This window comes from Pteropus vampyrus, unplaced genomic scaffold (genome assembly GCF_000151845.1).
Source record: "Pteropus vampyrus isolate Shadow unplaced genomic scaffold, Pvam_2.0 Scaffold1, whole genome shotgun sequence".
Lineage (NCBI taxonomy): Eukaryota > Metazoa > Chordata > Mammalia > Chiroptera > Pteropodidae > Pteropus > Pteropus vampyrus.
The window spans coordinates 9,954,809-9,981,793 of record NW_011888782.1 but is presented as its reverse complement, the minus strand read 5'-3'; the positions used below and the strand labels follow the sequence as shown (position 1 = coordinate 9,981,793).

At 36.8% G+C, this 26,985-nt stretch overlaps 1 protein-coding gene across 3 annotated transcripts in view; it reads right to left on the bottom strand.

Moving 5' to 3' along the window:
• UBE2E1 (ubiquitin conjugating enzyme E2 E1) overlaps positions 1-26,985 on the bottom strand; it is a 534,712-nt gene that overhangs the window by 17,682 nt on the left and 490,045 nt on the right. The gene's annotated exons all lie outside the window — the stretch shown is intronic.

The window sequence follows — 26,985 nt, the reverse complement described above, 5'->3', positions numbered from 1 at the left end:
TCAGAGCCCAGTAAAATTCTAAGGCTATGGTGACTACTGCCTCCCACTAAAGTAACCCAGGGCCAGGATATCTGCCTTAGAATCAAGTAGTTGAGTCTGGATTTTTTAGTTATTTTTTAGTTGCAACTGCTACCTAAGTAAATAGAAATTACTTAGTCTCTGATTCCTACGGTAAGTTCGCAGGGGCTACTAAACACAACCAACTCTTCTACTGGGACAACTGTATTGTGGGTGAGAGGCAGTTGGAGGAAAATAGAATACCGTTAGACTTTTTTAAGAGGTTAAAGTGCAGTTGTTAACCCTTGTACCCTCCATACAGTGCTGATCCTCAAAAGCAAAAGCGTCTGTCACAAGGAAAGCTATTTAAAAGATATCAAAATTCTGAAAAAGGGACTTCCCAGGTTTTACTCAATTCTAAGAAAAGATTTTAGAACACCTCTTTGACTATGAAATTATCATAGTTAAAGATTTTCCATTCACTCACACCTCCTGTGCAGCCTCCACACTAAGTCTGCAAGTGGGGCAGTCAGGGGGAGGTATGCTCATTGAGCAATGTGGGGAGTGAAATGTAAAAACACCAGAAACAGATTTATTTAGGAATAGTTAGAGTATTTAGTAATCATTTCACATTTTATTGCCCCTTTTTGCTCTTAAAAGTGTTCCAATTTGGATGATACGGTTAAGCTATTTATGAGAGGCTCTCAGAACACCTTCCTGCACTGCCCAAATCGGTCTGGAACTCCTCCTCCTAGTCTCTTAATTCTAGCAATCTCGCTGGTTCTTGGTCCTCAACGTGCATCTTCCTCTGAAGGCTTTGAGTAAGCACCCCAAGCAGGTGTGTGTCTCATCCTAGGTCCAACTCCCTACAATGGGAGGATAAAGACACCTTCAGCCAAAGCCGGCATTCACATACATCATCAGGGAAAGGCTAGATCAGCAGTTCTCCCAAGAGCCTTTCAGCAAGCCCACAGGTCAAAACTATTTTCATAATTGTAAAACATTATTTGCCTTTTTTACTCTCATTCTCTCACATTTGTACTGTGAAGTTTTCCTGAGACTACATGAGGTGTGATATGGCAAAGACAATGCAGATATGAAAATCTAGCCGCCTTAAGTTAGACATTAAGGGAATTTGCAAATATGTAAAATAGTGCTAGTCGTCTTGGTTATTTTTCATCAAAAATAAGTTAACATGTTATTGTTTTTAAATGAATTATAAATATTCTTAAATGTTTCGGCCTCAATTTTGAATATAGTAAAAAACTGTATCAACCACAAAAGCTGTTTGGGGTCCGTACATAATTTTTAAGAGTGTAACAGGGTCCTGAAACTTAGAGAACTGCTGGGTAGTTTATGTTAAAATAATATTAGCACAACTGGCTAACTATTAAAATTAAGTGTTTGACTCTTAATCCCATCAGATATTTAAAAAAACCAAAAGCTTTAAACAGGAACTAGAAGAAAATATTAGTAATTAGTTTCATATTAGGGGGAGTGGGGAAAGACATTTTTATCTTGACCACCTAGAGCAGAGACTGTCAATGCCTCATCTGCATCCCTCATGCCTCAAGGTTCTAGCATGCTCCTGTCAATGCCCAGCTGCCCCTAACAGCATCTCTGCCTGAAAGCTGCTTTGTCCACGGAGATAGGCAGGTAAATTAACTCCTGGTTATTTTACAACACAAACCACAGATTCTCTGATACTCTTCTGAAAGGGAGAATCTAATTCCTCTCCGTCTGAATATGAGCTGGTCATAATGATATCTAAGTGATGCAGCATGACTTCCCAAGCTAGATCGGTCCTTTTTTTCTTTAAGTGAGGTGGTTTTCTCCTGGCTCACATGTAGCTGTCTGTCTCTTTGTGCCTTGGAAACTGTAAACACAAAGTAAGATGTCTGACTAATCTGAAACCTACATGCTGGAAGAGAAACCATGTGGGAAACCACATGGAGCGTGAGGGATGCCTGAGAAGCCCCAGATGTTACACCCTCAGCCATTTTGGGTTTTCCCAGCCTAGGCACAAGACATGTGTGAGGAAGCCTTCAGGTGACTCCAGCCTCTGCCTCTGTTAACTGCATGAGAGCCCAGCCCCAGTTAGCTTCCCAGTATATGAGTGATTATAATAAATGGTGGTGGTTGCTTTACCACTTAGTTTAGGGTGTTGTGTAAGGCAGCAATAAATAACTAGAATACTCCCCAGGAGCAACTCTCAACCAATAGCTTATTGTTGGGTGGGACAACTCTGAGGCAAGTGCTTTACCCCAGAAGTCCCCAACCCCTGGGCCACATCAGTACTGTGGCCTATCAGGAACCAGGCCGCACAGCAGGAGGTGAGCGGCCAGCGAGGCTTCATCTGTATTTGCAGCAGCTCCCCAGTGCTAGCATCACCGCAGATCATCAGGCATTAGATTCCCTGGTGCCAAAAATGTTGGGGACCGCTGCTTTACCCAACTCCCCAGAGTTTCCCCTTAAGCAACTTTCACTATGGGAGCTGGCTAATGAGGCATCCTTTATTGACAGCCTTACTTCCCACCTCTACTTTTGTTCCTATACCACTAAAGAAACTTGACCCTTGAACAGGTTTGGGGGTGCCGGCACTCCCCACACCCTACACAGTTGAAAACTTGCATATAACTTTTAACTCCCTAAAAATAAAAATGTAACTAACAGCCTACTGTGACTGGAAGCCTTACCAATTACAAAATCAATTAACACGTATTTTGTATGTTATATGTATTATATACTGTATTCTTATAATAAAGTAAGCTAGAGAAAAGAAAATGTTAAGAAAATCATAAGGGAAAACACATTTACAGTACTTTATGTGTTTAATGAAAATAATACACATATAAGTGGACTCAAGGGTCAACTGTACATGCATCTGAATTCTCATCTCAAGAATCTCTTTCTGGGGGAACCAAAGCTGAGACACCAATGAAGTTAAAAACACGCACACACACATATACAAAAGAGATGAACGGGTATGACTATATAAAAATAGAAAATTCTTAAGAGAAAGACACCATAAATAGTTTATAAAAAGGTAGGGGGAAGATACTTGTAGTACAGGTATACCTCGGAGATATTGTATGTTTGGTCTCAGACCACCACCCACAATAAAGCGAGAAGTAATCTTTTTGCCGGTGGAAGGTCTTGCCCTCAATTTATAAAAGAGCACAACATCTGCGAGGAGTGATAAAACAAAACACGATAAAATGAGTTCTGCCTGTACATGATTAAGGATTAATACCTTGACTATGAAAAACTTAAAACATACTAATAACAATGGATAAAGTATGCAGGCATTTCTCAAAAGAAACCCATATGGCGAATAAGCAAATTCTCAATCTTATAAATTGTGGTATGATCGTATACTATGCAGCTCTTAAATGAGATGAGGTATATATCCTGAAGAGGGTGTAGAGAAATCCATAATGTACTGTTAATTGAAAGCAGCAGCTTCCATAACAATATGTCAAACCACATCATTTTTTTTAAGACATAGCATATAACCAAACTCTTAATAGTGGTTATACCTGCAAGATCAAATGCAGGAAGGAGATTTATGTTCTCCTTTAAACAGATCTAAATTACTAGGATTTTTAAAAATAATGATCATGTTTAACTTTTATAATAGCTAAATATTTTCATTCTGAAAAATACAACAAAGTGTGAAAGAAATGGAATCTAATCCACCTAATAACAGAAAGTAAGAGCAAAGGTTAAAAAAAGAAAAAGTAACTGGTTATCTTGGGGTAAAAGTAGGGTTTCTGACTTGAAAGCCAGAGATTTAAGGACTTGGGAGATGGGGAGTACTCCATCAGGGCTATTTAGGCCCTGTTTTCCTGGACTGTGGCTTAGAACAGGGTTGCTAAACATAGGAAGGGAGACTTTTGCCAAGTTCATTCCTGCTTTGTTAGGGCCCAAATATGTTTTCAATAGTGACCCACTGATTTACTGCATATTCGGGTGAAGGTCTAAAGGAGTCATTCATAGGCAATGAATATGACTGCTCCCATCCCCAATTTATAGCCCTATGAAAGCCATCAGTGATTAGAGGGTAAGGTCTGCTCCTGTGGTCGCATTTAAGGACAGATCTGACCCTATGATAAAAGCTTCCACTGACATTTAATTTGAAAACTATCACCCTGTCTTGTTTCCTCCTCCTTCCTCTCTTCAGTTCTGGCGCTCTTCCCTAACCTGTCTTTCTACCATGCTCCCACACGTGGAGCTGACAGCCTACATCCAGAGAGAGACTGCAAACACTCCAAGAGTGTAAATCAAAGGGGCTCAAGTTTACTCCAAAAGCAGAATGCAAATATTTTTCAAAACGAGGGAGTCTGACAGCCTACTCAGCGAACACATCTACCAAATACCAACTGTTAGATAAGATGATCTGTTCAATTTATCTAAATAATCTAGTCAATTTATCTAAACAGTCAAAACATGACAAAGTGAGTGAATTTAATTGTAAATTACATTTAGGTAAAGTAGATTAAAATTTACCTAAGTATAAGAAAATAAAGCTTGAATTTAATTCTCTAGAATTTATTAAGTAGCAGTTTGTTCTGGCCTAATATATATTTAAAATATCATTCCAAGAATCAATATAAATCAAAAGCAAAAAAATACTCTAACATTTGCAGAGAAACATACCACTTTCAAAGTTCTTTTATAAACTCTTTTGATCTTTACTCAAATCCTTTGTATCAGGAAAGGTAACATACACCCATTTTAAAGATGGGGAAACAGATTCAGTAGGTTAAGTGATGTGTTTGTACAAAGTCCCAAAGCTAGGAAGTCACAGTTCTGCCCAATCCAATCCAGGCATTCCTACGGTGATATTCTTTCCACTACATTCGGGGAGCTTCCAATAGAATTTCCGCTTTTGGACTCCACTCCTCATCAATTTTGTTTAATCATATTTACTAGTCTACCTTTCCTACTTTATTTCATTCCTCTTTCACATTTGGATGGACACTGCAAATAAACAGGAACAAGAAAATTCTTTGATGTGCTAAGAGGTATCAAAATTTCTTAAAATTGATTCACTTTATTTGCAGAAATGAATTAACTGAAAATACATACCACACAGAGTATTTAGTGTGGAGGAGAGAGGATTTCAATAATAATGTGACAACTGACAACTACAAAAATGATAATCTCCTGCTTAATGAAAACCAAACATGGTTTTTGGGAAACAAGCATCAGTTCGATCAAACAACAATCTGTTATACTACTCAATTACAAAGAGAACAAGAAATAAACACCATTCCATTTTTTCATGAGGGTAAAAAAAAAAAAGCTAAACAGTAGGTATAGAACATGACACCTACTTCCCTGGCTCAGAACTTAGTTTGGTCCCAGACAGTCCAGGAATTCAGATCCACTCCACTCCATTCCATTCCATTCTAGTTCACAGTGGCACTGGGAGGTCCAGCAATCATTGGAATGACCTGCACTGAAATGGAGGTTAACCCCTGCCAGAGAATACAATATCACCCACTGCTCAGTGCTCTGTGAAGCTGAGGCCTCTACAACCTCTTTGTTCCCTCCCTCTCCATTGCAGGATCTACAACTCAGAACCACCAGGAAATCACAGGGTCAGGAGGTGAGGAGAGCTATTTACTGCACTTGGAGAGTCACTGGCTGCTTTCTTGGTCCCAGCTGGTCAGGAGAGAAAGGGGAAGGCTGCTTATATTTGCAAAGGGCTGAGAGACTGAATGAGTGAGGCTATGCCCTGTATGTCAAATACAGGGCTGGGCTTGGAGGGGAGTGTCTGGCTTCTTTCTCACTGCTAAATCTCATCAGCAAATCTCTGTCCTACTGTCTACACACACACTTCTAGCTGAGCAGTAGACAACAGCTTTAACAAAGCTAGGCATTGTAGTAGCTGCTAAAGAGGCCCAACTGGAGCACTCACATGTGACATTTCATAGCTGCCCAAGTCTAACTTAGAGTCTGGTACTGGGACTGGTAAGCAGATACACAGGACTCTCACCTGTGGCCACTGGTCAGCCACCATTCTGGCTTACAAATTAACACATGCAGTAGAGAAGCTACTTCATGTTACTATCAGGTGCTTCCTTAAACAATTCTAATGTCATTTAATAGCAAGGAGAATGCAAAGCATTATCCCTAAACAGAAAAGCATCCTGAATTACGAAAATGTTGCTAGTAATTTCCAATTTTATATGAAACAAATTCTCAGAAAACTAACTGCTCAGGTATATGCCTATTCAGGATAAGTTTTATGGAAAAAACCAAGAAGCAAGAAAAGCTCTGATTAAGAGAAGAGGCAGCTGCTCCAAGCCTAAGGTGAAGAATTTAGCACAGAGTATGGCACAGAGTGAAAATGCTAAGACCCTACATATATGACTGGAAAATACAGATAAAGAATAGAAGGATATGCAAAATGAATTAAGTGGGAAATTTTTAATCTTATCTTTTCCTTTCTTAAAAGGGGGAAAAAAAAAAAAAAACCCTTAATTTAAGTATTGGACCAGAGGAGGGAAAAGCTGTATCAGAACATGTGCATAAAGATGGTAGACTGAATACATGTACCGACTTTTATTCTTTCTCCAAACTCCACCAACACGACAGTAAAAAAGGGATTTTTCAAAAAGGCATAAACCTATAAAGATGGGAGGAACAGGCAGTATCAACACAAGTTTGGAAGCTAGAAAGCAAATGTACAAGTGGTAAAAGACTTGACGTGTGCAAGGAAACTGAAACCTAAACTGGCTGTGAAGAAAGCCCAGGTATACCACACAATCCCCCTAAATACTTTGGAATCTGTGGCGCTTCTGGAGGTTGAGAATGAGGCAGCATAGGTTCTAAAATAAGGACTGATTAAAAATGTATATAAGCAGCAGTCAAATTCCAAGACCCTCTGTGACAGGCAGCATGATCTCCAGTCCCCCTAGTGTTATGCCCTGTATGATCTCCCTGTCACATGGGCGGGCAGAAGCTGTAAGTTCCTCCTCACCAAGAGAGTAAGACGACACTGATGGGTTACCACTCACAGATCAGGTTATGCTTCTATATAACATATAAGACTCAGTCTTTATTGACTGGAGAAAAAACCTCTTCTGTTAGCCTTGAAGGAGCAAGCTGCTATGATGTAAACAAACTGCTATGATGAAAACTGCAGGTGGCCTCTAGGAGCTGTGGACTTCAGCCCTATATCTGCAAGGAACTGAAAACTGTGTCACAACCACCTGAGCTTGGAAGAGAACCCTAAGCGACAGATGAGCACACAGGCCAGCTGATTCCTTGACTGCAGCCTTGAGAGACTCTGAGTGGAAGACTGTGTCCTGACCCCTGACTAGTGTTAACTGTAGATACTAAACATATTGTGTATTGTTTCTGAGCTGCTAAAGATGCAGTAATTTGTTACACAGCAATAGAAATCCTGCCAGACTGAGGTTTATTTTCTGGAAAGGTTAGAGCTGAGGGTCTCTGAACCAGGGGACATTAATATGAATGAGGACAGAGATGCTGTACTGAAAATGAGCTTATGCATGCCAGACAATAAGATCCCAGTTTTTGTCCTCAGCTCCCAGAACAGAGCCGGGCCTTCACCCTCCAGGCAGTCTCCTTTGGGGAATATGAACAGCCCAGAGGAATGACCTCAACGTGCTGACGTTAAAGGCGCCCTAACTAACAGATATCCAAGGAACAAGGTTCCTCTCTAACACAGTGAACAAAAATCAAAACAAAGTAGAAGATGGCCAATTAGGGAAAATTACAAAGAAAATTTCAGAGTAAACATCAATAATAGCCACAGAGACAGAATATATTAACTGATGAAACAAGAATATGGCTAAAACAAAACATTCGGAAAAGAAAAATGAGGTGGGAGTGGGGATACTGGGCGATGATGTCAAAAGGTACAAACTTTCAATTTTAAGTAAGTTTGGGAATGCAACGAATAGCATGGTGACTACAGTTAACAATACTGTATTGTACATTTGAAAACTGCTGAGAGAGTAGATCTTAAAAGTTCTCAATACAAGGAAAAAAAACTAACTATGTGAGGTTGATAGATGTAAACTTATTGTGGCCATCATTATGCAATATATACATTTCTCTCTCAAATCATTATGTTGTACAAGTTAAACTAATAGAACGTTATGTGTCAATTATATCAATAAAAGGGAGGGGGTGGAAGAAAAAGGAGCTTCTGGAAATTCAAAATGAAAGCAAACAAAAAATTTTTCAAAAAGACAATGAAGGATAAAATTGAAATCTCCCAAAAAAGCAGGAAAAAAGGTAAAAAATAAGAGAAAATATACAAAAATTCAAGACCATAAGAAGGTCCAAGATGTGAACAGTAATAGTAATCCAAAAGGGGTAAACAGAGAGGAGGTCAAAAAGTAATTTAAGAAAACTTCCCAGGACATAAACTTCCAGATTCAAAGGACACACAGTACATTAGAGGAAAACAGACACATCAAGTTTCCAGGGAGAAAGAAAGAGATAATGTACAAGAAATCAAGCAGCTTGGCTTTGGATTTCAACAGCAACACTGGGAGTGAGCTGGCACTGGAGTAATGTCTTCGAAATAATGTACAACACAAACCCCATACCCAGACAGACAAAATCAAATATGAGGAGAGAAGGGAGATCTTTTCAGACATTTAAAGTCTCTAAAAATTTATCTTCCCAGAATTCTTTTTCAGGAAGTTACCAGGGAATGCACTCTACAAAACAAGGGGATAAATAAAGAGAAATAAAGATAAAGGAACCAAGATTCAAAGGAGAGTGGAGAAAATTAGAGAACAGAGAGAATCCCCAAAAGGAAGAGTGTGAAGAGAGCCTAGCATGACAGCTGTGTATAAATTCAGTGGTAGTCTGTGCACACTGCACCAGGTCGGGCTCCAGGAGACATTTCTTCAAACAATATGAAATTCACACAATACACCCAATGCATTTTGGATGTCTTTTGAGAAGGTTTAGACAACTGTGAGAGCATCTCAGGTTGAATTAGTGACAAGTCTGGAAAACTATGAGGTGGGAAGGGAGGAAAGCAACAGGGAGAGAGGAAGAAAAGGAAAGAGAAAAATTAACTCCAGAGGAGGAAACAGAAGTTATTCAGGAAAAGTAATCACAGTTGGCTTCTGCATACACAGCACCATAGTACTCTGTACAGCTGTGAATAATGTTCACGTAACATAAACAATGATATAACAAACAGTAATATAAACAAAAGGGGGGGGAGTAGGGAGGAAATAACTAAATCTTCACTATTCATTGTTGCGAATCAAGTATTATTGTCAAAAATTAAAACAGCAAGTAGTGTGGATATACTGCCTATAAACAGGAAGATAAAGAGCAAAATAATCTAAAGAGGTTGGTAAGTGTTTGCCTCTTAAGAGCTAAATGTGGGGAAGGCTGCTGGGAACAACAGTTGTTTCTTTGTAACAAACCTTAAAGAACTACTGGATCATTTAAACTATGTTGGTGTTTACTTTTAATAAAACTAAATACTAAAAGAGAAAAGTTGGAAAGGAAAAGCAAAGATAACATCTTAAAACCATGTGACACAGCTTCTTTTCCCAATTCAAGTTCCTCCAAGTACAATAGTATGTGTGCTGGCTATTTTTCCAAATGATCATCTACTTGGTTCCCAGAAATCAAGCATAAAATACTGGCCTAATATTATGGATTCACTACATATAGTTTAATGCCCACAGCACTATACATAGTATAATGCAAACTAAAATGTTAACAAAAATATAAACCAGGAGGAGATATGGTACAGAAATTTATTCTAAGGAGAACCGAGAAGTTTCACAGTGTAATGGTATCTAAGTTCTGCTTAGGAAACTGAACAGGCTTTTTGGGGGGGGAAGGGGCGACCAAAATGGAAAATAACTTCTGGTAGAGATGTGTGTCTCCTGCAGGAATATTGAAAATGGACTTGTAAAGACTAAATGAGAACAGATCACAGAGGGCTTTAAATGCCTACCAAGCAGTTTAGATTTTAATTGCACTGCCTATAGAAATGAAATGAAAAAACAGTCACTGTTTTAAGAAATGGAAAACCCCAAACACTGAAAACATCAACCTATTCAGAAATAGGAAGCTGCACATTCAACCTTCAGTGAAAGAAGCAGGGAGCCTAATTAAGAGGCTATGGAGATCTATGCAGAGCAGTGACAGTGAGAACCAAATTGTCTCTGGGGAAATTTTAAGTACTTCATGGTTACAATCCTAAAGAGTTAAGTTATCAATAAACCACAGACCCTCTGAATACATCCACACCTGCATAAATATCTACATCCAATCCTCAATGAGCAGAAAGGAACCCAAACGGTCTCACCTGGCCTGCGCCGTCTCCCTGCAGTACTGTTAACCAGGCATCGCAAGCACCACTATGCAGCACTTAGTCAAGCCATCGCTAAATAAACGAAATTTGAACTTATGTATATAGCCTTGTATGTTTAATAAATTAATATTTCAGAAAACTATCATACCATGTACCTTGATTTTAGTTCATAAAATACAGATGATTAATTATAAGCTTAGTTGATCTGTTTGCTGTTACATTCAAATAGTTTAAAAATACAGTATACATGCTATTTTAGGCACTGTCTAGGTTTATTTCAAAAAGTTTGAAAATATCAGGTTTAATCTTTAAAAAGCACTATTTAAATGGCTTTACAGCTTTATTTAAATGGGTTTATGACAGCAAATAAAGGTATGAAGTACATTGGAAGGAAACACGTTTAAGCAAAATGAATACTTTTAATCAGTTTATCTGGCAGCTTGGTTGGGCGGTGCTTCTTTTAGGAACAAGGCTCACCAGTTTAAAGACTCGCAGACAGGCACATTCAACACCACATAAGCATGAGGTAAACTGAATACCAACATAAATCTTGGATAGCCACTAAAATCCAGTGTACTTTTGACCACTAATTATTACCTCGAGAACACTGTTAACAAAAAGGCATTGTCAATATTTGGCCATTTTAGTGTTTTGTTAATGTACACTTAACGGTATTAACAATGAGCACCCGCAAAGCCACGAGGAGCCACCCCACTAAGCAAGTCTCGCTAAGAATTTAAAACCAAAACAGAGCAGTCAAAATTTGTTTAGTAAAACAAGTGAGGTGCAGTCAACAGCACCAGAGGAGCAGCAGCTGCAGCAGTAGTCCTAACCCCACAGAAACCTGATCGGGGGACGGAACGTCCGCCTGCACTCAGCCAAGGTGCAAGTGCCCAGAAGCCAAGGAGCAGACAGCTGCTGGGGCAGCCTGGCAGGTGAAGGAATGAGCCTCTGAGTTTCAGCCTGGCTGAGCAAAACGCCTTTCTCCTTCAGCAACAATGTTACTAGTTGGGGCCATCCTTCACTTAGAGGCTTACACATCTGCTCTGCGCAAAACCTAAACACAGGACATGGTTCTGGAGAACTGCCTCAAAAGGAAGGAAAGGAAAATTCCAGTGGCTCTGGCAGCCGAGGCTGCAAGACATGGAACAATGAGAGTATAAAATAAATCCTAATGTGTTTTACTATCTTCAGTGCTCAATAAACCAATAAAAAACACCTACTTAGATGTTAATATCTGTTCAATATCATTTTAGGTACAAGAGTCACAAAAATGGTAAAAGCTAGTGTCTACTCTCATAAAACTCCCAGCTAAGAGGAGGGCCAACAAGCGATGATTAAAATACATGGTAAATTGTTAGACGATGGGTAAAAGTGGAAAGGACAGGTAAGCTCATGTGAGGGGAGCTTAGAAATGGGACCAACGTAAACATCTGATGTAGTAACTCCCTCCCATTCACACACACATGCCAACATGCCGGCTTTCCACAAGAAGAGCTCTCTTTCTTTCATTTGTAAGGTGAAGTCGGGAAAAGGAGGACAACTATTTAAAACAAGTTCCCCAAAATGAACAGCCTCATCGATGTAGGTCAGTGGTTCCTATACACAAGTCCAGGACAAAGTTTAGAATAAGGGAAAGGTAAAGAAAAAAGAAATGGTAAAGAATAACGGAAAAAGGATTTATTATATTTTTCATAAATTTTAATTTATTCAATATAAAAGTCTGTCCTTCATTCTGAGACCAAGGTCTTTATATTTTGTAATAAAAACTTACCCTCTCTTTTGTGAAATAGTAACGATAGTAGATGGTGAGTTTGTTTTCAATGTCCTTTGCAAGACAAAATTAGCAGCCTTATATCAGTCCCTGTGTGTGTGTTGAAATTCCAAATTTACGACTGTAGTAACAGCTCCTGTAGCCCTGGGTGGTATGTGCCATAGCAGTTTCCACAGAGGAAGGGACCGGTCCCAAGTCCAGGGCTCAACTGGCCCAGCACCCCTCAACTGTACTCAAGTTTTCGGCCTCTCCAGAGAGCCCAAGTAGGTAAGGCCACAGCCCCTCCTTACAGCCCACTGAGACTCATTCCTGAAAGGAACACACGCTGGAAGCAGTTTCCATGTACACAGAAGGTTCGAAGAGCTTCCCAACCAGAAGTGAGTCCTGTCTCTTGATGAGACGAGTCCCCCACAAGTGGCAGGTGAAGCGAAGCCTGTTTGTGCCAAACTATTTCCTAAATAAATTCAGTGTACTTTTGTGTTGGCCGGTATACATCTCCAGTCTGATAGTTAACACAAAGGCATAGTGTTGGGAAAGAATATCTTTTCTTTTTCTTTTTTTAGAGTCAAAAGGAAAGTTTATTAGAAAAGGAGTAACACTCCAGAGTGTGTTCTCCTCTGAGGCAGAGAGTGAGAGAGACAGTAGAGAATACCAAGAGAAAGACAGTGAGAGGGAGGCAAAGAACATCTGAAAGTATTAAATGTGTTATTTGTAAGGACTTCTCACTTATCTTGGTGTCTTGCTCCCCTAAACGTCAGTTCTCCCACAGGAAAAATTTTATCTTCCCTCCTTTTCTTCTTTTTTCCTTTCATTTCAGAAGTATTGTGATTCTTTCCAGGACAAACATGTGGTCTTTATCAAATTCCTCTTTCTTACTTTATCAGTGAATCTAACACTTGGTTAAAAGTTTAAATTTTGCCATGTGAAAAGAAACACAACTAAACAAACCCTTAAATACTCCTAAACGCAGCAGCCTACTCCTTTCGAGCTACTAGTCCCAGCTTTTTCCCTTCAGTGCCAACCTTCTACTTCTACCTTCCAAAATTTAACCCTGCTTTACCTCAGTATTCTACAGTAAATTGTTTATTCTCTTAAAGGTTACCAGTAACCTTCCAGTCTCAAAATGAAATAGTATTTCCCACTTTCATTTATTAGCTTTTTTGTCAAGAGCCGATGAGCCCTGCCTTCTCAAAGCTTTCTTACCAATCATGACATTGATTTTCTGATTCTCCTCTTACCTCCGAACTCCTCCCTCCCTTTACAAAGCCCTTTCCCTGCTTATCTGTCAAGGCATAGGGAACAAAGCCAATAAGAGTGCTGCCTGCAATGGTATCGAGAGAAAGATGCATTTCAGGGAAGGGTTTGGACGTATGTGAGGTCCAGAGTGGTTCAAACGGGCATTAAAGGAAGTTGAGAGAGGGCAAAGTCAAAATCTTATACACACCTGGTAGGAAACATTAGCTTGCTGTCTTAACAGTTTTTGGGCCTTGGCAAAACACCAGAAAAATGTCTATTACAAAGCAACGACTTTCAAACTGTATTCCAAATGGAGAGCGAAGGCTTTAACGTTGTAAATGCCTCATTTCCCCAAAATCTGCTTTTTCAGAAAACCTTTAAAAGCACACTAAATAGTGTAACTAAACATGCAAGGCACCTGAACATCAGAACAGTGTGCAAATCCCAGTTCAACTCCCCATTTCCTCATCTGGAAAGCGTGGCTAATGATATCCTACATACCACATCTCACTGAACTGAACCTTGAGAAGTAAAGAAAGTACTACATGAAGTGGCTCTGAATCCTAAAGCACTTTTAAACCCTCACAATTATTTTTAAAGCAATAGGTGCTACAATTTTCACAGAAATAATGACTGCATACTTGAGTATTAATAACAGTTGTCACGAAAATCTAAAGCTACATTTTGGCTTTCTGATAATCAAGTTAATATTTTCATGTTAAAGGTCAAAATTAATATAGTAAAATTCCACAGAATTAATGAGGGCATTATACTGATATCAAATAGTTACATGGTTATCAATTAAGATATGTACTAATTTAATAAAATTTAAAAACATATCACTGCAAATGGTGGAAATGCTTTCTATAGAAGGTTCCATATTTGTATCCCTTAGTTAACAAAATAAGGAAAAAGAGACACTTTGGAGATCTACTTTAAGCCTAAAAGTTGATTTAAGGATGCTTTAATTTTACCACTACACAATGAACTCCTTATTTTTACATTAGATACATACCTGAAATAACTGCTCTGTGAATCTTCGTTGAAAAATATTCCTCATTTTAATTTCAAATCTATAGTCTCACAAAATAATTACTCTAAAGTAATAAAAATTACACTTCAAAATCCAAACCCATTCAGGAAATAACCTGCTTTCATAAACCTGAAGCCCCTATTATGCATTTAATACTCCCATAAAATACTACCGAGAAGTTGGTCAAATGAATATTCAATCCATATATTGAGAGAAGACATTTAAAGATATATCTCTCTGTTAATTCTCATTTAACCATAGGACTTAAATTCAGTTTTCCACATTACAACTGATACCTCAGAAATACAAAGAATCCTAAGAGACTACTATAAACAATTATGTCAACAAATCAGACAACCTAGAAGACATGAATACATTGTTAGAAACATACGATCTTCCAAGACTGAATCATGAATAGAAAATGTGAGATCAATCACTAACACGGAGATTGACTCATTTTATAAGGCCAGCATTAACCTGCCACCAAATTCAGCCAAGACCACTACAAAAAAAGAAACTTACAGGCCAATGTGCCTGGTAACCATAGATGTAAAAATCCTTGAACTACTAGCAAGATAAATGCAATAATACATTTAAAAGCTCACACACCATGATTAAGCGGGATTTATTACAGGGATGCAAGGATGGTTCAACATCTGCAAACCAATAAATGTAATACACAACAATAACAAAATGAAGAATAAGAATCATGATCACCTCAAATAATGACAAAATTCAACATTCATTTATGATAAAAACTCTCAACAACGTGGGTACAGAGGAAACGAACCTCAGTATAATAAAGGCCATATATGAGAAACCCACAACTAACACTGAATGGTGAAAAGCTGAAAGCTTTTCCTCTAAGAACAGGAACAAGACAAGGATGCCCACTTTTGCCACATCTATTTAACATACTATTAGAAGTCCTAGCCATACATAGTAAACAGGTAAGAGAAAGAAAAATGGCATCCAAATTGGAAAAGTAGTAGTAAAACTCACTACTTGCAGATGACATGACATTAGACATAAAAATCTCCCTAAAGATACCACCAAAAAATTTAAAATTAATAAATGAATTAAGTTTCAGGTTATAAAATCAATGAACAGAAATCTGTTGCATTTCTATATGCCATATACTATAATGAACTATCAGAGAGAAATTAAGAAAACAATCTCATTTACAATTGCATCAAAAGGAATACCTAGGAATAAATTTAACCGAAAAGGTGAAAGGCCTGCACACTAAAATCTGCAAGATGACAATAAAAGAAATTGAAGACACATAAATGGAAAGATATCTATACTCATGGACTGGAAGAATTAACAGTTAAAATTTCCATACTACCAAAAGCAATCTACACATTCAATGAAATCCCTATCAAAATCCCAATGGAATTTTTCACAGTACTGGAACAACAACAAAAAAAAATCCTAAAATTTGTGGGGAATTACCAAAGACCTTGAACAGACAAAAAGATCTTGAGAAAGAACAAAGCTGTAGTTCTCATGCTCCCTGATTTCAAACTATACTACAAAGCTATAGTATTCAAAATAGTATGGTACTGGCATTAAGAGATGCACAGATCAACGGAATAGAACAGAGAACCCAGAAATAAACCCACACAGATATGGTCAATTAATTTACAACAAAGGAGCTAAGAATACACAAGCCAGAAAGAACAGTCTCTTCAATAAATAGTGCTGGGAAAACTGGATAGCTACACGCAAAAGAATTAAATTAGGCCACTATCTTAGACCACACACAAAAATTAACTCAAAATAGATTAAAGACTTTAATGTAAAATCTGAAACCATAAAATTCCTCAAAGAAAACAGAGGCTGTAAGCAACCTGACCAGTGATGGTTTTTGGATCTGATGCCACAGGCAAAAGAAAACAAAAGCAAAAATAAATGAATGGGACTATATGAAACTAAAAAGCTTCTGCACAGCAAAGGAAACCATCAACAAAACAAAAAGGCAACCTACTGAACGGAAGAAGATTTGCATATCATATATAAATTTCAAATCCAATAAGGAGTTACTATCTAAAATATATAAAGAACTCAGACTCATACAATTCAACAAAAAAAAATCCAATTAAAAAATGGGCAGAGAATCTGCAGACATTTTTTTCCCCCTCTTTAATTCTCCCCTCCACACACACACTTCCAATTCTGACCTATGGATGTTGCCGTTTCCCCTTAAAAATTGGATCTCTGAAGGCGGGGTGTTTCCTCCCACAAGCTCACGGTGTGCACCCAGCGCCCGGCATCCCCGAGGTGCGAACCCAGGACCTTCTGCCTGTAAAGCAGATGTGCTAACCACAACACTATGGAGCCACCCCACCCCTGCAGACATTTTTCAAAAAAGAAATACAATGACCAACAGGCACACGAAAAGATGCTCAACATCACTAATTATGATGGAAATGCAAATCAAAACTACAATGAAATATTGCCTCATACCTGTCAGAATAGCTATTATCAAAAAGAAGGAAAAGTCCTGAAAAGGATGTGAAGAAAAGTGAATCCTCATACACTGTTGGTGGGAATTCAAATTGGTGCAACAAAAATACAGAAAAAAGTATGCACATTCCTTAAAAAATTAAGAATAGAACTATCACTGAAGCCAACTATTCCACTTCTGGATATTTAACCAAAGAACATGAAAACACCAATTCGAAACGAAATATGCACCCCTATGTTCACTGAAGCATTACTTATAACAGCCAAGATATAGAAACAATCTACGTATCCACCAGTAGATAAATAGATAAAGATGTGAGATACACACACACATGAATACTACCTTAGCCATTAAAAAAAGGAAATCTTGCCATTTGCAATAACATAGACCTTAAGGGGTTATGCTATGGTGAAACAAAGCAGACAAAGACAAATACCATATGATTTCACTTACCTGTGAAATCTAAAAAACAAATGAACAAACAAAACAAAAACAAACTCATAGATACAGAGACTGGGGGTTACCAGAGGGGAAGGAGGTTGTGTGAAATGGGTGAAGGGGCTCAACTGTATGATGATGGATGGTAACAAGACTTATGGTGCTGAATCATTTTGTCATGTATACAAATATCAAATTAAAATGCTGAACACCTGTAACTTATACAATGTTACATACCAATTTTACCTCAATTTTTTAAAAATTCACTTTTCCACAAAAGCAGTATCACGATCCTGGCATTTAATGGAATTTCTTAGCTTCTGTAAAAGCCACAAGGAACTGCTTCTTCCCACAGCACATACACAGAAGTTACTGTTCCTATACTATTAATAAAATAGATTCTAATTTATTTGAAATTTCTACATATTAGACCTTTATTTAAGAAGATTAGTATCTTATTAGTTGGGACTTTTTCAGTTACAAGCACAGACACCTAACTTAAATGAGCCTGAGCCAAAAGAATTACTGGCCCACATCACTGAAAAGGCCAAGGGTGGGCTTCAGGCAAGGATGGACACAAATGGATAAAGTCATTAAGAGCTCCTCACCTCAACTTTGGGTTGACTTCATTTTGAGACAGGCTCTCCACACACGGTGGCTTAGAAAAGACAGAATCAGAAGCTTAAGACTCACATCCAACTAACAGCTACCTCAGGAATAGGGACAATAACCTTTTAAAACAGCCCTCCCCAATACTTTAGCTCCAATCATTTCCGATTAGGTCAAATACCCTGCACTGAAATGATCATTGTTGCTAAGAGGATGCTGAGCTCTGGTGGGCTGGGCTTGAGTCATGCACCACTCCTGGGAGTAAGGTGAGATGTTTAACAGAATGGAAAGGGTTATTATGAGGGGTGTTTGTACCCCAAGAGGTTATTAGGTGAACAAATAACATGACCAGCAGAGACTGTCATGGAGTAGTAGTCCTCAAAAGACACCACCAGGATTTTTCAAGGGGCAATGGCAGACTATTAAATGCAGAAATTCTACAAACCAGGGCTACAGGTTTATACATAGTTATTCTCACCAATTTATTCATTACCAAGAAATAAGTAATTAGTGACAAGTGTCTCTCTCTCCTTGCCAACTATCCTATATGCATTTAAATCTTTAAAAAACTGAATTATGAACAGAAATGAATAATAGACCTAAAATTTAAGAGTTAAAACACATATCATAGGAGAAAATCTTTATAATCCTGGGTTAGGCAAAGAAGTCCTCAGACACAAAAAGTGTAAACCATACAACAAAAACAAACCAACCAGACTTCATCAGAATTTAAAAGTTGGCTCTTAAAAAGACATAATTAAAAACCCACAGCTAACATCACACAAATGGTGAAAGATTGGCTTTCCCTCTAAGATCAGGAACAAGATAAACATGTCCACTGTCACTAATTCTACTCAATATTGTACTAGAAGTTCTAGCTAGGGCAATGAGGCAAAAAAAGAAATAAAAGGCATCTAGATTGGAAAAGAAGTAAACTTATCTCTATTTATAGATGACATCTTGTACAGAGAAAATCCAAGGACTACACTAAAAAGCTATTAGAACTAATAAACTGAGCAAGGCTGTAGAGTGCAAAATCAATATACAAAAATCAACTATCTATATATACTACCAATAAATAAACAGAAAGTGAACTCCACTTATAATAGCATCAAAAAGAATACTTATGAATATATTTAATAAAAGAAGTACAAATATATAAACTGGAAACTACAAAACGTTACTAAAAGAAATTAAACAAGAGCTAAATAAATGGAAAAGATCTCTCATATTCATAGATTAAAATTTAACAGTAAGATGGAAATATTTCCTAAATTGTTCTACAGATTCAATGCAATCCCTATAAAAATTCTAGCTGGATTTTTTTTTACATAAATTGACAAGCTGATCCTAAAATCCATATGAAAATAAAAGGTGCCCAGAAATGCCAAAATAATCCGGCGGTGGGGGCGGGGGGAGGTTGAAGACTCTCACTTCTCAATTTCAAAACTTAACACAAAACTACAGAAATTAAGGCAGTGTAGTACCAGCCTTAGGACATAGATCAATGGATCAGCATTGAGAGTGCAGAAATAAACTCTTAAATTTATGGTGAATTAATTTTCAACAAGAGTGCCAAGGCTACTCAATGGGGAAAGAACAGTCTTTTTACCAAATGGTGCTGGGACAACGGGATAGCCACATGCCAAAGAATGAAGTTGGATCCCTACCTCATACTATACACAAAAATTAACTCAAAACAGATCACTGGCCTAAGTATAAGCAACACTCCCCCCGCAATTCCTTTCTCTAGCAGCTGTTCATGGACATGTTCTCCACATATAAGTTTAGAGTAGGTTTACATAGAGTTGCCTCAAAAAAAAATCCAATTAGAATTTAGATTGAGATTGAATTAAATTTATAGCAGGGAGAATTAACATCTTTACTCTATAGAGTTAACAGGGGTCAGAGTGGGAGAAGATATTTGCAAAATCTAGAACATATCCAAACAGAACTTCAGCAGATAAGTGGGCAAATGATATGGTTAGACAATATACAGAACAGGATATTACAGTAAAAAGAATTACATAGTAGCACTATATTTACATATGCTTAAAAATATTTTATATATTGTATATATTAAACTAGTATATGGCATACTTTATGGTAGTTACTCCATAACTACACTACTACAGTAAAGGATTTTTTATTTAAATAAAATAAGCCGCTGCTCTCCTTAGAGGTCACGAATGTCAACTATGGAAAAATTAAGCTTTTGAGCATCTATTCCAGAAGGGTTTAACTCTGTTATAAATGTTCATTCCACCTAGTCCTCTACAATGAGGAGCCTCCATTCCCTGAAAAAGTAAAAAAAACTTATGACTTCGAGGATCAAAATTTTTAAAAATCTAAAAGCACACTTGTAACTTATGGTAAATGAGATTTTATGATTTATTTCCTTAAACTCTGAACTGTTTATATAACAAAAGGAGGCCTAAAACATCTTTGCCTCACTATCTCACTTAAGATGACACAGTTTAGTGATATTTAAAGCAGATGTGAAATACTGAAATGAAGAGGTTTATTCTCAAACATACCCCAAAACCAAAAAAAAACTCAATGGGCCATGAAATAGTTCAAATCTACCTTCTTGCCTGATCTTAACATAAAGCTTATTAAATCTGAGATTTACCACCCATTACAGTCAAACTAGAAGTTATACCATATTTACTTTTATCTAGTTACAATAAATGTTTTAAGGTAAATGAATTTTCTGCTCCAATATGTAACAATCACTAGAATAATCAAAGTACTAAATCATGTCTTTCAAGTCTTTAAAAAGATTTTTTGCCCCACCAATAATAGTTATCCCCTGACCACCCACCCAGAAATGCCTTCACCCATCTCCTACCGGGACTCCAAAAGACTGCCACCCAAACACACTTCCACAAACAAAAAGATCTAGGACGATGATTTAAAACCAGGACTCTTCACTGCATGTGGCTCTTTCACTCACCAACCCATAGCATTTCAAATTTGTGCCAGAATTGTACAATACTGCATTCAAAAGTGGTAGTCATGTGGTTTTTTTGGTTAATGGTGTCTACAAATGTGGCTCCAGAAGCCCTGGACTGAATGGCATTGGTTTAGAAAAGGTGGCTTTTAAAAATAAAAAAAAAAAAAAAAAGTGTGAGATGAAAATGACATTTATACATTCTGTTAGACTCAAAACATTTTATTTGCAAATCCAACAGAAATTTGTGGAAAGAAGAAATGTAATTTGTAACAATGTAGGCACTTAAATCCTACTATAACCAAGACATATATTCTTCTGATGTGGAGTGACCTATAATCATGTTAGAATTAATATATATTTGGGGGTGGAGGGAGGGTGAAACAGATCAAGAGGCTCAACTGTATGCTTATGGATGGAAACTAGACTCTCGGTGGTGAGCATGTAGTCCATACAGATGTTGATTTATAATACTGTATGCCTGAAACTTACATATTATAAACCAATGTTACCTAGTAAAAAATAAATTTAAAAAAAATTAATATGTACTCAAAACACACCTAATCCTAAATCAAGAGGGGTAAAAAAAAAAAAAAAAAAAATCAAGTCTAAAACAATTAAATTTCCTAATTTCAAAGTACAATTGATATGGCCAACAATAGTACCAGTCTAAAACTGTTAAGATAAATTTTAAATAAAATCTCTATCGACTCATTTATAGCAGATAAAATGTGATGCACGAGTCATTTAAAATGAGCTGAATTTGCCCCCCCCAACTCATTATGGCAAGATCTACAATACCTTTATATCTTTTCTCAAACAGTTCGACCATATTTCTAAAAGTAAATATTATCATTTATTTTATACATAAATGTATAAAAGCTGGAATAGCATAAAAGTACTGTTTTCTAATGACAAATTTTTATTTACCAAAAAAAACCATCATGGGCTTTTTAAGTCACTTCGACTTCTGGTCCAGATGGAATAACAAGGACCAAATTTACCCTACCACCTTAAAACAACTTAAAAAAAGAAATATATATATATACATACACACACGCATATATATATATATGCGTGTGTGTGTGTATATATATATGAGAAACAATAGTTTCTAGATACTGGGCATAAGGCAGCTTAGGGCAGTGATTCCTGAGAAAGAAAAAATAAACAAAGGGAGACCTCCACTTGCCCCTGTGGGACAGAGAGGGAGAACCCAGGTGGCTAGCGCTCACAAGCACCAGAAGAGAGCTGCACAGGGAGAGAACGCCAGGGCTCTGCACGCGCATGAGAGGACACAACACTACCCAATGTGAGAACACCCAGAAGGAACAGTGGAAACAACTCCCCGGGCTACGGGTTAAGAATGGTTTGTGTTCCCACTAGTTTAGGAAAATCTTATAATTCCCAGGATAATGTGTAAAATACTCAAAATAGTACAGTCTCAGCGGAGGGGAAAAATTAGCCTTAGTAACTGTTCTGATCATTCTCAACAAAGCTTAAAAACAGGTCTTGAAAGGATCAGACTATTTGCATGTAACTTTAACTGTACCTCAACCTACAAAGCTCAAGAGTATTTAAGAATACAAAAATATCCAGCTCCCAAAAAAGTAAAATTTGCAAAGTCTGGTATTCATTAAAAAATTACCAGATATGGAAAACAAGTTTGAAAATGGGAGAAAATCCAATTAACAGAAATTGATCCAGAAATGACAGAGATAATAAAATTAATGGCCAAAGATGGTAAACTATTGCTATAACTATTCTGTAAGTTCAAAATGATAGACAATACCTGAGTATGTTAGGTAGAGTCATGGAAATCAAATCAAACTTTTAGACATTAAAAAATGTAACATCCAAGATAAAAATACATTGGATAAAATTAGCAGCATGTTAGAAACTGCAAAAGAAAAGATGAATACACTTGAAAACACAGCAATAGAAATTATCCAAAATGAAACAGGCAAAAAAAAAAAAAAAAGACTTTGAACAGGTCAGTGAACATGAAGAAAATGACCCCAAGACAGATCATGATCAAACTACAGAAAACCAGTGATAAAGATTAAATCTCAGAAGAAGGAGAAATGAAAAAAGACATTTAGGGTGAAGATAAGGATGGCAGAATTCTCAAACAAGGCAAGCCAGAAGACAATATTGAAAGAGAAAGTGTCACCCTAGTATTCTATATCCAACAAAAATGTTTCAAAAACAAAGGCAAAGTAAAGATTTTTTCAGACATACAATTAAAAGAATTCATCACCAGCACACCTGATTCTAAGAAATATTAAAGGCAGTCTTCTCTCAGGTGGAAGGAAATAACAGATGTGTATATCTGGAACTACACAAAGGAATAAAGAATACCAGAAATGGTAAATAAATATTTGTAGACACTATAATCTTTTGTTCCTTAAATCTCTTTAAAAGATAGTATCTAAAGCTAAAGTAGTGACAAAGTACTGGGAGGTTTATAACATGTAGAAAAGGAATTTATGACAACAATAGCACACCAGCTGGGAGGAAGAGATGCCTAAGGATCCTCTAGCATAAGGAAGGGGCATAATATCACTTGAAGGTAGATGATAATGACGTTTTCTACAAACTCTAACTTAGCAACCACTGAAAAACAAAACAAAAAGTTATAGCTGGTACTCCAAAAAAGCATAGATGATCATTAAAAAAAAAAAAAAAAACTTAGCCCAAAAGAAAGCATGAAAAAAGGAAATAGATGGGACAAATAGTAAGATTTAAACCCAGTCACATCAACAGTAACATTTAATGAAATGGTCTAAATATTCTAATTTGAAGGAAAAGACTGTCAGTCTTGCAAAGAAGCAAGTCCCAACTATATGCTGCTTAAAAGAAACCCATAGTAAATATTAAGGCATATCTCATTTTACTGTCTCACTTTATTGCACTTCACAGATGGTGCAGTTTTTACAAATTGAAGACAAGACTCCCCACCAGCAAAAAGATTACGACCACTTTACTGTGGTGGTCTGGAACCAACCGAATCCACAACATCTCTGAGGCATCTGTATTTAAAAAGTCACACAACAAGTATAACTTATTAGACATTTACTAATTAATATGAAAAGCTTCTCCTGAAAGGACTTAAAAGTTGCAACTTGAAGTATAAAGCAACACAGACTAACAGACAAGTAGAAAGACAAATTTTCAAAAAATGATAAAAATTTATAATTCTCAATTCTCCATATTACCAGTCTGTCTTCTATTGAAAGTATATACCATATAGCATTTAATTCTTTGTGTCAAAAGTTTCGCAAAAGATTGAGGTTGGTAAAAATGCTGCTTTGCCAAACATTCTCACTCAAATCAGATGTAGGCTACTTCCCTAATTAAAAAGCAAAACAAAAGCCAAAATCAAAACCAACCAACCAAACACTATGTCCAATGCTTTATAAAATGCAACAAGGCACTTGTGATTTTTAACATATCACAAATCCTTTGAATTTCAACGAGAACAGCTGATGGCTGAAAATAAAATACATGGCAAGTTGGACTTGGATAAAGCGGACAACATCCCCAAACTTCACTCTCTCCGCATTTCAGAAGAAAGAAAATGTCATCAGTAAATATTTCGCAGTTAACACATTACTAATACCCTGGGGATGCTTAGAATTTTGAGAGCTTTTCTAGTGCTGGTGGTAGGTTTGGAACATTCTCTGGCTCAGCCCCCAAAATCTAATCAGAGTACTTGGTTAGACTCCCTGGTTGGCTTCCAAACTTTCCAGTGGCTTGATCATGGTAAGTTACTTAATTTCTTTATGTTTTGACTTTCTCATCTTTAAAATGGGGAGGAACAGTATAACTTTTAAAAAATGCTTTTTATAGTAATAACTGTTATGTACTGAATTCCAAGTGCTTTACATACAATATATTAAATCCTAAAAACCTATGAGGTGATAAGCATTCTTATCCCCACTTTACAGGTAAGGAAACTGGAGTACAGATTTATGTTCCTCCCAGGTTTACATACTTATTAAGTGGGGAGCTAGTAATTTAACTCCATCTGATTCCAGTACCGGTCACCTTAAACAACATGGTAAACAAGTAACTTTTAATTTTTTTTTTTTTTTCCAAAATTGCCCCTCTTTAGCTCTAGGCTGTGAGCTATTTAAGGATAAGAGCTTTCTCTTCCTCATTTTGAGTAATCTCAGCATCACCCACAAAGACAGCACACAAAGGAGATCAGTGAAAGTTTGCTGAATGAAGAGATTCTGGGCATGATCCTGTTTGTCATGTTACTCCTACATGGCTGGGAATCAGAAGAAGGGTGTTTCATCTCCAACCTTATCAGTATCAGTCCTCGGCTGTGCCATTTTAGGAAGTCACCTCACTTCCCTAGATTTGAGTGTTTTAATTTGTAAAATAAGAAAATGAACTAGATGTAAGTTCCCTTTGTGCTCTAACATTTCCAAGAAAAGCTAACATCACCTTTTGGAGAAATAACAAAAGAGATACCTCTGACCAGTAGAACTGAAGCACCTTGCAGTTTTCAAGAGTAACATTTAGAGCCCTTCCATTTCTTACTTAAAATCCCTTGCTCCCCCAGAATAAGAGCTCCAGCAGGGCCTGGAACTAGTCTTTCTTGTTTACATGTATTCCCCCAATACAGTACCTGACATGTGAAAGACTACTGATGTTTAATGTGTGAATGAATGCATTATTGGTGAAAACTTGTGAACAGTAAGTGAAATGAAAAATTTTTTATGTAGCACTCTAAATCGGTTGTTTCCAAATTTTACTAACTGGATTTTAGATATTCCTATCAACTTTAGCTACAAAAATTGTGCTTTAAAGGCATTCACAAGACTTTAAACTGCTTTAGTTCTTGCTGTTTCGTTGTATTTCACCTATATCCTAAACAGCCTTTGTTCTCAAAGACCCATGTAAGCTTACAAGTAATCTAACATTAGGAGTAAAAGCTCAAAACTTCTTTCTGAAATGCAACAGCTGAAAAAAGGTTATTAGAAATAGCTTTAAACTCAGAGGAAACCGATGGATGCTAAACCCTTTCCTCTTTTCCCCAGTGCCATGTTTGAAATAAATCAGTTATTTTGAAGGTTATTTCTGTAGATTATGCAAAGAACATACTAAAATTTCAGGCAGTCTCAATTCACCAGCATTCTTCAAACAACAACAAGTACATTGATAAAGATATATACTAATCTTTACCTTAAGGTTTTCCTTCTAAAAGTCTGGAAAACAAAAATAGTTCTTAAAATTGAATCACTATTTTTAAATTTTGTTTTGTTTAATAATTTATGATTATGTCATGAAAATAAAAATCAAGAAATAACACAAAATATGCATTATTTCCTTGGTTCTTACCCCTTGGCTTCTGCGTTTTGTTTTAATGCTGAAGTCTGAGCCTCCCCCTGGAGATGGTGATTCAGTGGGGTGCTCTGTTTTTTTAAATAATACATATAACAGAAAGCAGCTAGGGTTGAGAACCACTCACTAAACATATAACACTTAATGCTAGATTGTTTGAGTACTTCAAGTAAACAATTAACTCAATATGCAAAACCTAAAAATGTTAAAACATTGTACAACTAGTCCAGTATCTTTTTCTATATTCATTTTCTAAATTTTAAGTATTATCAATTGGAGCAATTGACTGCTTACACTGATTTGTGAGTATTCCAGGGAATACAAGTCTTAAAACAAAATTCAATATAAATTCACTTTAATTTTAAAAAGAAATTCCTTAACTTAAGAGAAGGAGATTCTGTGTCACCTTTCTAAAGGTTCTAAGAGACTGGGCAGGAGTCAAAGGTTTTAGAAAACCCAAAGCCAATTTTACACCTGGCCACAGTTATTTACCTCCCCAAACTGAATTTTTTATATATGTCCTCCTCATACATTGCAAAGTTAGAAAAGAAACAGGCACAGTCCCTCATCTGTTTTTCTGCTTACGTATTAGGTAAGGACATACTGACTGACAATTGAAAAGCTACGGGCATTTTATTTAGTGAGCATCCAGATATAATCATATTTAAAGAAATATTCTTCAAAGTGAATTTTCCCATTGTATAAATATTTTAAGTTAAAACATTTATAAAACTATGAAAAAAATTATCCAATTTCTATCGAAGGGAATAGCAGACTGAAGGGA